The following is a 12,507-nucleotide window of genomic DNA, read 5'->3' as shown; positions in this document are numbered from 1 at the left end:
TTTCGTTTTTTTACTGTAGAGGGCTTTTATTCTGCTTTTTGAACAGGAGGGTTGCCAACTGCAACAACTACTGCTTAGGTAATAAAGAGTGGGATTGTCCAAGACGTTCCTTCTTGATATTACAAAACGTCAGTTAAAATAAATAAAACAACCAATTTCCTTTTCAGCAGGAAACGTTGCAGAAGTAATTGAGCTTTGCCATCACAACGCCTCAGGAAAGCAAGACAACTTTCACAGAGAAGAAAATGAGGATATTGCATCAGATACAATAACAGCGGTTCCTATTAAACACTTTGGCTGCCGTTCAAGGCACATAAGGTGGATGTGTCTGCAGCCCGATTCTGCACTGTGTAAGGAAGGCAGAAATAAGAGGCCGCTCAATGCGGCATCCTCATGTCCTGGTAAAGGTAACAGGTCACACCCGCGTTTTTCCCCATTTAACACACTGGAGAGGAAATGCTCAATAAACATGTGACTGACTCCATGGAACAGATGGCACTTCTTTCTATGCCGAAAATAACCTGACGGGGACAAGATTCAGTTCAGCACTCAGGTCGGATGTAGAGACTTGAGGACACGATATTAATAGATAAAAACAGGAATACCCCTTTATAATAGGCTGTCCTCCAGGATTTCTTCCAATGTGGAAACTCCTGATAAAGGAAAAAAGTGCTGGACCGCTTTTATACGTTTTAATTAAAATGTTTGTTCTTTTAAAATCCACCTGTGTCACCATCTACACAGTTCTGTTATCTACAAGTCACCGTTTCCTGATAATTGTAAGGCTGTGTGCACACGTTGCGGATTATTCGCATTTTTTCCCGCTATAAAAACGCATAAAACACACATACATTATGCATCCCATCATTCAGAATGCATTCCGCAATTTTTGTGCACATGATGCGTTTGTAGTGCGTAGCGCAGAGCATGTCAAAATTCTATTTTACGGTACTTATATTCTACTATTCCTGATAGTGGGCATGTACCCCAAGGCCAAACGCACACCTCAATGCTTTTTTTTTTTTTTATTTGGTGAAAAAAAAAAGGGGGGATTGATTTTGAACAGTGCTCATGCTTTCCAACACAAGAAATAATGCATGAAAGATGCGTAAAGAGGAACATTGACTATGCCTATTTATAATAAAAAAAAAAAAAAAAAGGTTCCTCGCATCATGTTCTCATACACTTTATGCAGTATTAGCCCTCTGTGTCTGTACTGCTACATACTTAGGCAGTTAACTGGTTCATGCAGCTTTACATGAACACCTGAGCCTTACACTATGGCTGGTCCGAATAACTAAAGCAATTGTTACCATCCACCTCTCGTGTCTCCCCTTTTCCCCATAGTTTGTAAGCTTGCGAGCAGGGCCCTCACTCCTCCTGGTATCTGTTTTGAACTGTATTTCTGTTATGATGTAATGTTTATTGTCTGTACAAGTCCCCTCTATAATTTGTAAAGCGCTGCGGAATATGTTGGCGCTATATAAATAAAATTATTATTATTATTATTATTATTATGGTTTCATGTTCCGTCAAAACACAGAACACGCATTATAAAGAAAGGATGTCACTACGACGCCTTACGCATGTTACACAACAAGGCATGTTATTTAAAATGGTGAAAAAAAGGCAGACATATTTAAGTGAATTACACCCCCCGCTACTCCCAACAACTCAAAAAAAAAAAAAAAAAAAAAAAAAAGTAAGCTGTTCTATCCATGCTGTTCTTAAAGTAAAAATCATGGTAGTCGTTTTAACAAGCAGCTTATCATTCTACAATCAGAATTTACTTCTTCATGTGGTGCCATAGTAATCAATACAGAAAGTGATTCCTAGCAGTATGTGATGAGACAGCAGTAAAGAGGGCAAGAAATTGCCATATAATAAAACCTGTGGTTTTCTCAAGAGGAACTAAAAAGGTCATTGAGCAACTATAGTAGAATCATTATCAGAAGATGACGCTCATCAAACAGGTTCACCTCCTTCAGAAGTGTAAAACTACTAATGATTTGCTCCCTGATTTTAATCAGCCACATCGCCTGTCAACACGACTAAACCAGCACAGATCTCCATGGCATTTACCTTCAGCCCATTAGCAGAGAAGGGAAAAGAATAGTGTGAGCAATATTTAAAGATTATAAAAATATAAGTGTAAATACTGTCGAATGAATGCTATAAAAGGTGTCAAACACCAACTATGATGCTAGTAAATTAATTATGGGAGACTCGTTACCTGCCATCGCACAGATCTCAAGTTTCAGAAAATATTTCCTGCTGCAAGAAAAAATAATAATAGTAGGAAAGAAAAAAAAAATAACGGAACAAATAAAAATAAAGAAATCTGCAGAGAATATCGGCTTTTGCAGTGGCAGCAACAAGAGAGAAGTGAGTAAATGAATACTCCGTCAGACAAACAAGAATGCCACGCAGGTTATCCACATCACTTCCTTTCCATGTTCCATTGAAAAAAAAAAAAAGCGTCAAGTCTTATTATTGAGCTCCAGACAGAAGAAACAACTTAAAAGCTATTGTGGCAGTACAGAACGTCTTAAGCAGCAGGAGTCTGCAGCACAAAGTATGAGGGACGAGGGAGACTCCATTTTGTATCTATTAATTCAGGCCACATAGATTATCCAGAGATCTCCTTCCCACTCCTGATGTGGCCCCCACCCTTGGGATACATACACAATTCCAAAAAGAACATTTGGACAGAGAATTAGAGGCCATGTGTTAATGAAGGCAAAGAAGCAGAGCTGTGACCCCCTGCTGTCTTTGAAGCAAGGCAGCCCACATCAAGGAGAAGCTCTAGACAGAGTGTCACCGACATCTAGAGATGAATTATGAGCGTACCGTGCATCTCAGGGTGAGGTCCAACATACCACCAGAACCCTGGGAGCCCTCTGCATGCACCCCGCCGTCTCATATTCTGTAGCTGTCATGGATACCGAACTATCGGGACTAGCTCTCCAGAACCTATTAGTCGACCAGAGTTTGGACTCTCTGTATCGGTCCAGCCCCAACGAACCCGTTGAGATGTCAGTCGTCCCGTTTGGACCTCCCCCTAGGAAGCTATGATTCATCCTAGATATTGAGTTATTTCAGCTAGGAGGTTAAAGGGACACTGTCACCTGAATTTGGAGGGAACAATCTTCAGCCATGGAGGCGGGGTTTTCGGGTGTTTGATTCACCCTTTCCTTACCCACTGGCTGCATGCTGGCTGCAATATTGGATTGAAGTTCATTCTCTGTCCTCCATAGTACTTGCCTGCACAAGGCAATCTTAGGCCGGGGCCACACTTGCGAGTTCAATGCGAGAAACTCGCGCGAGTCTCTAGCATCAAGTCCTTGCACTCAGGACCGGAGCATTCAGCTGCATAGAAATACATGCAGCCGCACACTCCAGTCCCGAGTGCTGGGACTTGAAACTAGAGACTCAAGTCACAAGTCTGACCTCGACCTTACAGTTAAAGGGAATCTGTCACCCCAAAAATCGTATATCAGCTAAGGCTACCGGCATCAGGAGCTTATCTACAGCATTCTGTAATGCTGTAGATAAGCCCCTGAAGTAACCTGAAAGTTAAGAAAAACAGGTTAGATTACACTCACCCAGGGGTGGTCCCGCTGCGGTCCGGTCCAATGGGCATCGCGGTCCGGGTCCGGGTCATCCCATCTTCATACGATGACATCCTCTTCTTATCTTCCTGCCGCGGCTCCAGTGCAGACTTACTTTGTCAAAGTACTGCAGTGAGCAGGCGCCGGGAAAGGAGAGGCCCGATGCCTGCGCACTGCAGTACTTTGTTCTGCCCTCAACAGGGCAGACAAAGTATGCCTGCGCTGGAGCCGCAGCAGGAAGACAAGAATAGGACGTCATCATATGAAGATAGGAGGCGCAGGACCCGGACCGCGAGGCCCATCGGACCGGACCGCAGCAGGACTGCCCCTGGTTGAGTAATATAACCTGTTTTACTTACCTTTCAGGTTACATCAGGGGCTTCTCTACAGCATTACAGATTCTCTTTAACTGCTATCCTCAACCTGTAGCCCAGTTTTATATGTACTTCTGGCTGTATTAACTGTATACTACTCTGTATATATTTGAAGTATCTCGTGCACCTTTCGGCAATTAAAATATCAATCAATTTTGGGCTGCTCTTTTATCTCGAAATCCGATTTCCCAAATCTGTGAGTTCGGCTAGTATTTATACGCTACCTGGGATTGGTTTCTGATCAGATATAAGCTTATTAAAGAATCGGGCTTATATCTAACGAAGAGCTGGTGGCAACATACCGTTCTGGTGTTACTGGGGGATCCTGGCAGTGACGGACCAGAGGTTTATATATATTCCTGGCCTGGGACTGAGGATATATACAGCTCTGGCAAAAATTAAGAGACCACTGCAAAATTTTCAGTTTGTAGGATTATTCTCTTTATAGGTATATTTTTGAGTAAAATGTAAATTGTTCTTTTATTCTATAAACTGACAACATGTCTCCAAAGTTCCAATTAATAAATTTTGTATTTATTTTCTGAAAATGAGAAATGGTCAATATACAAAAACAAAAAAAAAAAAAAAAACATTGCTTGAAGACCTCAAATAATGCAAAAAAAAAAAGTTCATAATCATTTAGAAACAACAATACTAATGTTTTAACTCAGGAAGAGTTCAGAAATCAATATTTTGCGGAATAACCATGATTTTTAATCACAGCTTTCATGTGTCTCGGCATGCTTTCCACCAGTCTTTCACACTGCTTTTAGGTGACCTTATGCCACTCCTGGTACAAAAATTTAAGCAGTTTTTTGTTTGATGGCTTGTGACTATCCATCTTCCTCTTAATTACATTCCAGAGGTTTTCAATGACGTTTAGGTCTGGAGATTGGGCTGCCCATGACAGGGATTTGGTGTGGTTGTCCTTCATCCACACCTTGACTGATCTAACTGTGTGGCATGGCACATTGTCCTGCTGGATAAAACAGTCCTCAGAGTTGGGGAACATTGCCTGAGCAGGAAGATTCACCTGTTTTTCCAGGATAACCTTGTAGGCGGCTTGATCCATACGTCCTTCGCAAAGATTAAACTGCCCAATTCCAGCCTTGCTGGAGCATCCCTAGATCATCACCGATCTCCACCAAATTTCACAGTGGGTACAAGACACTGTGGCTTGTACGCCTCTCCAGGTCTCCATCTAACCAGTAGATGACCAGGTGTTGGACAAAGCTGAAAATTAGACTCATCAGAGAAGATTACCTTACTCCAGTCCTCTATGGTCCAATCCTTATGGTGTTTGGCAAACTTCAGCCTGGCTCATTTTCTGCTCATTGATGAAAGGCTTTTTTCTAGCTTTCCACGGCTTGAGTCCTGCCTCTAGGAGCCTGTTACAAACTGTTCTTGCCGTGCACTTCACCTCAGCTGCCATTCCTTTTGTAGGTCACTTGATGTCTTCCTGCGGTTGCTGAGTGACATTCGAAGAAGAGGATAGTCATCCCAGTGAGTGGAGAGTCGTTTTTGCCCTTTGCCGGTATGTAGCTTTGTAGTCCCCAATGTCTGCTGCTTGACCTTGTTGTTAGAAATGTTAAGGATGGAGGCAACATGACGCTCACTGTGTCCCTCTGCTAGTAAAGCCAGAATTGAGCCCTTCTTTTCCTTACTCAAGACTTTTCTTTTCAACTCCTTTGGCATGGTTAAAAGTTATTTTTTCATTCCTATTACTTTTGGGATTATTATTACTATTACTAGCACTTGTTTTGCCATTCAGCTTGTCCTATTGCAAGAGGATTATTAACACAACAGCAGTGTTTTTTAGACTTCCCTTCATTAAATAAGATTTGGTTCAGGTGATCACCTAATCAAAAGCACATTAAGTAGAATGAGGTGTACTCTGATTGGAATTCAACTGACACTGGAATGGAATGGCTGTCAGGCATGTTGAGAAGCTGATTTTTAGAAAACTGTGCAGTGGTCTCTTCATTTTTGCCAGAGCTGTTTACCACCCTCACTGCAGAGTGCCCCAATAACAAGTACGTGACTGGGCAGCCTCTCCGAAGACTACTTATTCTACATGCAGATCCCTGACTGACCTGAGGGTACGGGGGGCACCAGAGAGCTGTGACTGTAAGCTCCGTCACAGATTGGTAATGGCAGGGTGATATCAGTATCCCTTGGCTCTCCTCTCGTGTGAGTTTTTCCTGACAAAAAAAAAAAAGCCAACGCTTTCACAACAAGGTCTACGTAACCACAATACACCATATGGGGGGACTATACTCTACATAAATTCCTCTACAAATCTAGAAATATAAAACCTGCAAATAAAGTCTGCAGCAAGGCAATCAACACCCATAGGCAAGCATGCAGAGTGAAACTATATATTTGTCTACATTTGAGAAAAATTTAAAGTTTACTTTGTTGGTAAAAAACTAAACTAATAATATTATTCTTTGTACAGAAAAAAAAAAGAAAAAAAAAAAAAAAATCAGGGATAACAACTAAAGATGTTTAATAAGCTATTGTTTTCCGCATCTGGAACCTGTATAAAAGCCTACACCACAAAGATGAAATCCAGTGACTAATAGGCTGCAGGAATTTTAGCACAAGACAGGGGTGTTCCCTTGAAAATCATTTTGGCTACCAGACATGACCGAACACCTGGTTTCATGAAGTAGCCAATGGTCCACAATTTTGAGCCCAATACCCAATTTTTCGCTCAAAATCAGGCATCCATTGACCAATTTGGTTTGATTGAGTACTTGGCCCCAAGCAACAGCCAGAACATGTGCTGTCAACAAAACCCTTTTGCAGTCAAAGGGTAAGTTCACACTAAGTGTTCTTTCAAAAGATTTTTTCCTGCAGCAAAACTTGATCTCTTGGCAGAAAAGAAGCAGCGTAAAAAAAATATGCAGGTTTTGGTGGGTTTTTTTGGCTGCAGTTTGGCATGCTAGATTTGTCTGTTGTACATGCTGATAAAGTTTAGTGTTGGGAAAAAAGTCCTATTCTATAAAATCAGGTTTTAGAACAAAAAAAAGCAGCAAAATCTGATAACTGCGTTTTTGGTGCGTTTTTTCACCACCCATTCAAATCAATGGGTGAAAAACGCTGAAAAAAAGAAAAAAAAACAAAAGGTGAAAGAAATGGCATGCTCCAGTGTGCAAAAAACTATGCAAAGCACAAAATCCTGATGACAAAACAAGCTGTGTGCATGAGATTTCTGAAGTATCAGACTTTGCTGGTACCGTAAAATGCAGAGCCAATTTGGTACTTAATGACCGAGCCAATTTTTACAATTCAGACCAGTGTCACTTTATGAAGCTATTGCTCTGGAACGCTTCAACGTATCCCACGGATTCTGAGAATCTTTTTTCGTGACCTATTGTACTTCATGTTAGTGGTAAAATGTCTTCGATATGACTTGCGTTTATGGATAAAAAAGAAAATTTGGCAAAAGTTTAGAAAATGTTGCAAATGTCAGTCTTTTAATTCTTGTACCGTTAAAGGGAACCTGTCACTCCCTCCCCCCCCCCCTCCAGGCATTTGTAACTAAAAGAGCCACCTTGTGCAGCACTAATGCTGCATTCTGACAAGGTGGCTCTTTTAGTTCTTGTTCCTGGCACTGCTGAAAGAATCATTTTTGAAATTTGTCCCTCATACCTTGAAATCGCCACGGGGCAGGTCTTTCCCCCCTAATCCAGACGCCTCACAGTTGTCACTCATGGCCTCTGCGCGCCGGGCGCCGCCGCCTCTTGCTTCATTAGCGTCCCCGGCGCCTGCGCTGTAAATTGGAAGGGCAGTGCAACTGTGCATGCCCAAAAGAAAGAAAAAACAACAGCGCAGGCGCCGGGAACGCTCGCGGGTAGTGACAGTTTTCTCACCTACCGGAGACACTGACACACGTAGACCCATTCAAATGAATGGGTCTATGCAGATGTCTGCGTGTTTTCACAGACCGTGTGTAAGACACGGAGACATGTCTGTTTTTTTCTGGCAGCACGTACCACTGTCCTCCGTGCGCATAGACGGCTGCGGGAGAAACAGCGCTACTTTAAGTATCTACAGCCTCAGGTAATCAAAAGTTTGAAGGACAACTTTCCCTTTAAATGGCCCACTAACGATACCATCGGCTATTTATGCATTCGCATTCCTTCAGACGTCTCCAAGTTGTTTTCTTCAAATTTTCAATGCTTCCGGTCTAGATTAGAAGAAGACCTTACCTAGTGGAACTGAACTGTGCTCTCTTGGTTTGGAAGGATCAATGTCATCAAAATGACAATTCTACCTTGATGAATGTACCTGTACTGTTTCCAGACTATTCCAATACATATTCCCTCCTTTTTGGCATAGAATTCAGCAAATTTCCCATCGTTTTGTCTGAACTATAGGTTGCCCCAGAATCAGAGCTAATATTTTAACCTGACCTAGGGATGAAGGGGGCACAGATATGCCGGATAGTCATAGATACTATTTGGTGGCCACCCACTCAGGGCTCCTTGACCCGGTCCACTGCTCTCCCGCTAAAATTTGGGTTTCTAATGCCAAATAAATTTTCTCTCTATCCCTTCTGTCCCTTGGATCTAGCCCTCCATCATTTGTCATAAGGAAGTGTCACAATCTTTCAGCGTGTGTCACACCATAAATGTCAACTTAGGAAAAAATTGTTTTTTTCACCGTACAATGATTAAAGGGATTTTCCCACTATAGGAATTGTTAGCATACAGAATCAACGAGTCAGAATGCTTTAGGCTGCCGTCACACTAGCAGTATTTGGTCAGTATTTTACATCAGTATTTGTAAGCCAAAACCAGGAGTGGGTGATAAATACAGAAGTGGTGCATATGTTTCTATTATACTTTCCCTCTGATTGTTCCACTTCTGGTTTTGGCTTACAAATACTGATGTAAAATACTGACCAAATATTGCTAGTGTGACGGCAGCCTTATACTAATCAAAAGGCTCACATGCAAGTCCAAAATAGAGGCCTTCATTAAGGTACCGTCACACTAAGCGACGCTGCAGCGATACCGACAACGATGTCGATCGCTGCAGCATCGCTGTTTGGTCGCTGGAGAGCTGTCACACAGACAGCTCTCCAGCGACCAACGATCCCGAAGTCCCCGGGTAACCAGGGTAAACATCGGGTTACTAAGCGCAGGGCCATGCTTAGTAACCAGATGTTTACCCTGGTTACCGTTGTAAATGTAAAAAAACAAACACTACATACTTACATTCCCGGTGTCTGGTCATGTCCCTCGCCTTCAGCTTCCAGCACTGACTGAGCGCCGGCCGTAAAGCACAGCGGTGATGTCGCCGCTGTGCTTTACGGCTGGACGGCGCTCACCAGTCAGTGCGGGAAGCTGAAGGCGAGGAACATGACCAGACACCGGGAATGTAAGTGTGTAGTGTTTGTTTTTTTACATTTACAACGGTAACCAGGGTAAACATCTGGTTACTAAGCATGGCCCTGCGCTTAGTAACCCGATGTTTACCCTGGTTACCAGTGACTACATCGCTGAATCAGCGTCACACACGCAGATTCAGCGATGTCAGCGGGAGATCCAGCGACTGGACTTTTCCCAGCGACCAACGATCTCCCAGCAGGGGCCTGATCGTTGGTCGCTGTCACACAGAACGATTTAGTTAACGATATCGTTGCTACGTCACAAAAAGCAACGATATCGTTAACGATATCGTTCAGTGTGACGGTACCTTTAGGGTATGTTTCCACGTTCAGGATTGCATCAGAATTTGGTCAGGATTTGACATGAGTATTTGTAAGCCAAAAGGCTGTGTGTATAAGGCCTCTTTCACACTTCCGTCGGTACGGGTCCATCGCAATGCGTCGGGCTGACGTACCAACGGACGTTGTGAAATTTGTGCATGACGTGTGTCGAAAAACTGCATCTGCTGCCCATTCTGCAGTCCGGGGAGGAGGGGGCACAGTTTCAGCAGCGCATGCACGGTCGAAAATGGGGAACGCGATGGACAAAAAAGTTACATTGAACTTTTTTGTGAAGGTTCACCAAAACACGACGGATCTGTCGCACGACGGACGCGATGTGTGGCAATCCGTCGCTAATACAAGTCTATGGGCAAAAAACGCATCCTGCAAGCCCATTTGCAGGATCCGTTTTTTGCCCAAAACGACAGATTGCGACGGATGCCAAACGACGAAAGTGTGAATGAGGCCTAAGTTGCGTTTTTGCCCCAGTTTTCTCTGCGTGGATTTGCGACAAAACATGAAGCAAAACCTGATGAAGTGAATGGTAAACTTGTGACTTGCAGATTTGGTGCAGAAAATAATCTGCAGCATGTCAATTCTCTGTGCGTTTGCCCTACGTTTTTCACCATTGACTTCACTCCAATCATTCAAACACACTAATGTTTTTTTGTTTTTTTTTTGCAGCGGCTTTTTCCTGCCAAGAGCTGCAGAAATTTTACCCAACGTGTGCACGTAGCCTATCCGGACAGACCTCTACTATACGCAACTTGTAGACGCCCTTTATTAATGTATGATGGCACCCACTTGAAGACATTGCTGTGAAGACCTACTAAAGTCTCCTTATAACTAGGAGATAGCCACTTTAAACAAAGTAATGACTGTAATGGAAAATAATAAGTATAAGCATGATGTGACCTAAAGGAAGAAGGCCCATTCATCGCCATCAGTCCCTCCCTCCCGGAGAACCACATTTATCCTTGGACACTAATCATTTCCAATGCGTCTTAGCAGAGTTAAACCTCTGACAGCTGCGGTGCAGATAAAGGCAGTGACAGGTGGAGTCCCCACAATGTGTAACATCAGACTGCGGCCCCTCACATTGTGCACTGGGACTTCCACTTCCAGTGACGTTCTAACATTGCTAAATTACAGAATACAAAAGAGAGTTTACAAGGGAATAAAACAAGTTCCTAATCCTATTGTTGATGCATCCAGCCGCTGACTCATGAGCAAACTGAATCACCCACCGGCCGCTTTATGAGCCCTGTACCAGCACAAGTGATCGAATCAGTCACTACAATCTAATGCACCCAAGCCAAAAAGTACAGTGATCAGGTTACATAATCAGTGACCAACGTTATACAGCTGTAGGCCACTGACAGCACATCATACTGCAGTCTCAAATATTATAAATTAGCAAGAAAATTAAGTAATCTCTCTATAGCGTCCCATGGATGGGTGTCTCAGTCTGGCCTGGTCCTGCTCGGCTTTTATTCACATTGATGCGATTTGACATGATGTGATTTGAAATGTTAAGGTTTTAACACGAGGGACACATTCGGACCGTCCAGAGGGTGCAGCTTGACGTTGGTGGGATGACTCATGTTTTTTTTTTTAATCAAAATAGCGTTAATTAAGTACCTCATGTTATTTACATGTATTGTTTAACACCTAAGTGACCGAGCCAGTTTTGACCTTAATGACCGAGCCAAATTTTTTAATTCTTCTGACCAGTGTCGCTTTATGTGGTTATAACTCTGGAACACTTCAACAGACCCCACTTATTACGAGAGACTGGTTTTCCATGACTTATTGTACTTCATGACAGTGGTAACATTTGTCAATTTGTGAAAATAAATCGGAAATTTGGCTTAAAATTGGTAAACTTAACTTCTACCCTCAAATCAGAGTCATATCACACACAATAGTTAATAAATAACATTTCCCACATTTCTAATTTACAGCAGCACAATTTAAAAAAAAAATTGTTTGGAAGTTAAGAGTTAAAAGTCGACCAACGATTTCTCATTTGTACAACAAAATTTACACTTTTTTTTTTTTTTTTTTAGGGACCAGCTCAAATTTAAAAAGTTACTTTAGGGGGCCTATATGATAGAAAATACCCAAATGTGGGTTAGGTGGGTTTCCACCAGGTACTCCAGTTTACTCCCACAGTCATGGAGAATTCAGATTGTGAGCCACGATGGGGTCAGTGATGAGGTCTTTAAAGTGCTATAGAATATGATGGCACTATATCATGAAGAATAATGAATGAATTACCAGACAGGGTTTAGTCTTTGTGGAACGGTTTTATAGGCTCTCTGCCATTAGTATAATAAAATGTATAGTTGCAAACAGTTTTCAGTCTGCCCAAAGATACTTTACATAGACAACAAGCATGAAATACAGAAAGATTTAACCGCCCTGCATAGAGTTCCTCAACTAGTGCACAAATAGATCATGTACAGAGGGTGTTGTTCAAGATACAGCAGAGTCACAGACTAGAAAATAACTAATTTCCACACAGCCCACTGTCAGCAACCTCACTACTCAAAAAATAAAGGGAACACTTAAACAACAGAATATAACTACAAGTAAATCAAACTTCTGTGAAATCAACCTGTCCACTTAGGAAGCAACACTGTTTGAAAATCAATTTCACATGTTGTTGTGCAAATGGAATTGACAACAGATGGAAATTGGTAATAATTATCAAGACACACAAAAGGAGTGGTTCTGCAGGTGGGGACCCCTGACCATCTTAGTGGCAATGCTTTCTGGCTGATGTTTTGGTCACTTT

The 12,507-nt window shown here is 42.3% G+C and overlaps 1 protein-coding gene across 5 annotated transcripts in view; it reads right to left on the bottom strand.

Moving 5' to 3' along the window:
• The window catches only part of MCTP2 (multiple C2 and transmembrane domain containing 2), a 243,705-nt gene that overhangs the window by 183,833 nt on the left and 47,365 nt on the right, over nt 1–12,507 (bottom strand). Inside the window, exon 1 of one of the 5 annotated variants that reach the window (XM_069766272.1) lies at nt 6,079–6,156. The exons of the other annotated variants lie outside the window; for them this stretch is intronic. The gene's annotated coding sequence lies outside the window, so the exon portion shown is untranslated. Of the gene's footprint in view, nt 1–6,078; nt 6,157–12,507 lie in introns of those variants that run through there. 5 annotated transcript variants of the gene reach the window in all.

This window comes from Ranitomeya imitator, chromosome 4, assembly GCF_032444005.1.
Source record: "Ranitomeya imitator isolate aRanImi1 chromosome 4, aRanImi1.pri, whole genome shotgun sequence".
In the NCBI taxonomy this organism is placed as follows: domain Eukaryota; kingdom Metazoa; phylum Chordata; class Amphibia; order Anura; family Dendrobatidae; genus Ranitomeya; species Ranitomeya imitator.
This window is presented reverse-complemented; position numbering and strand designations above follow the sequence as displayed.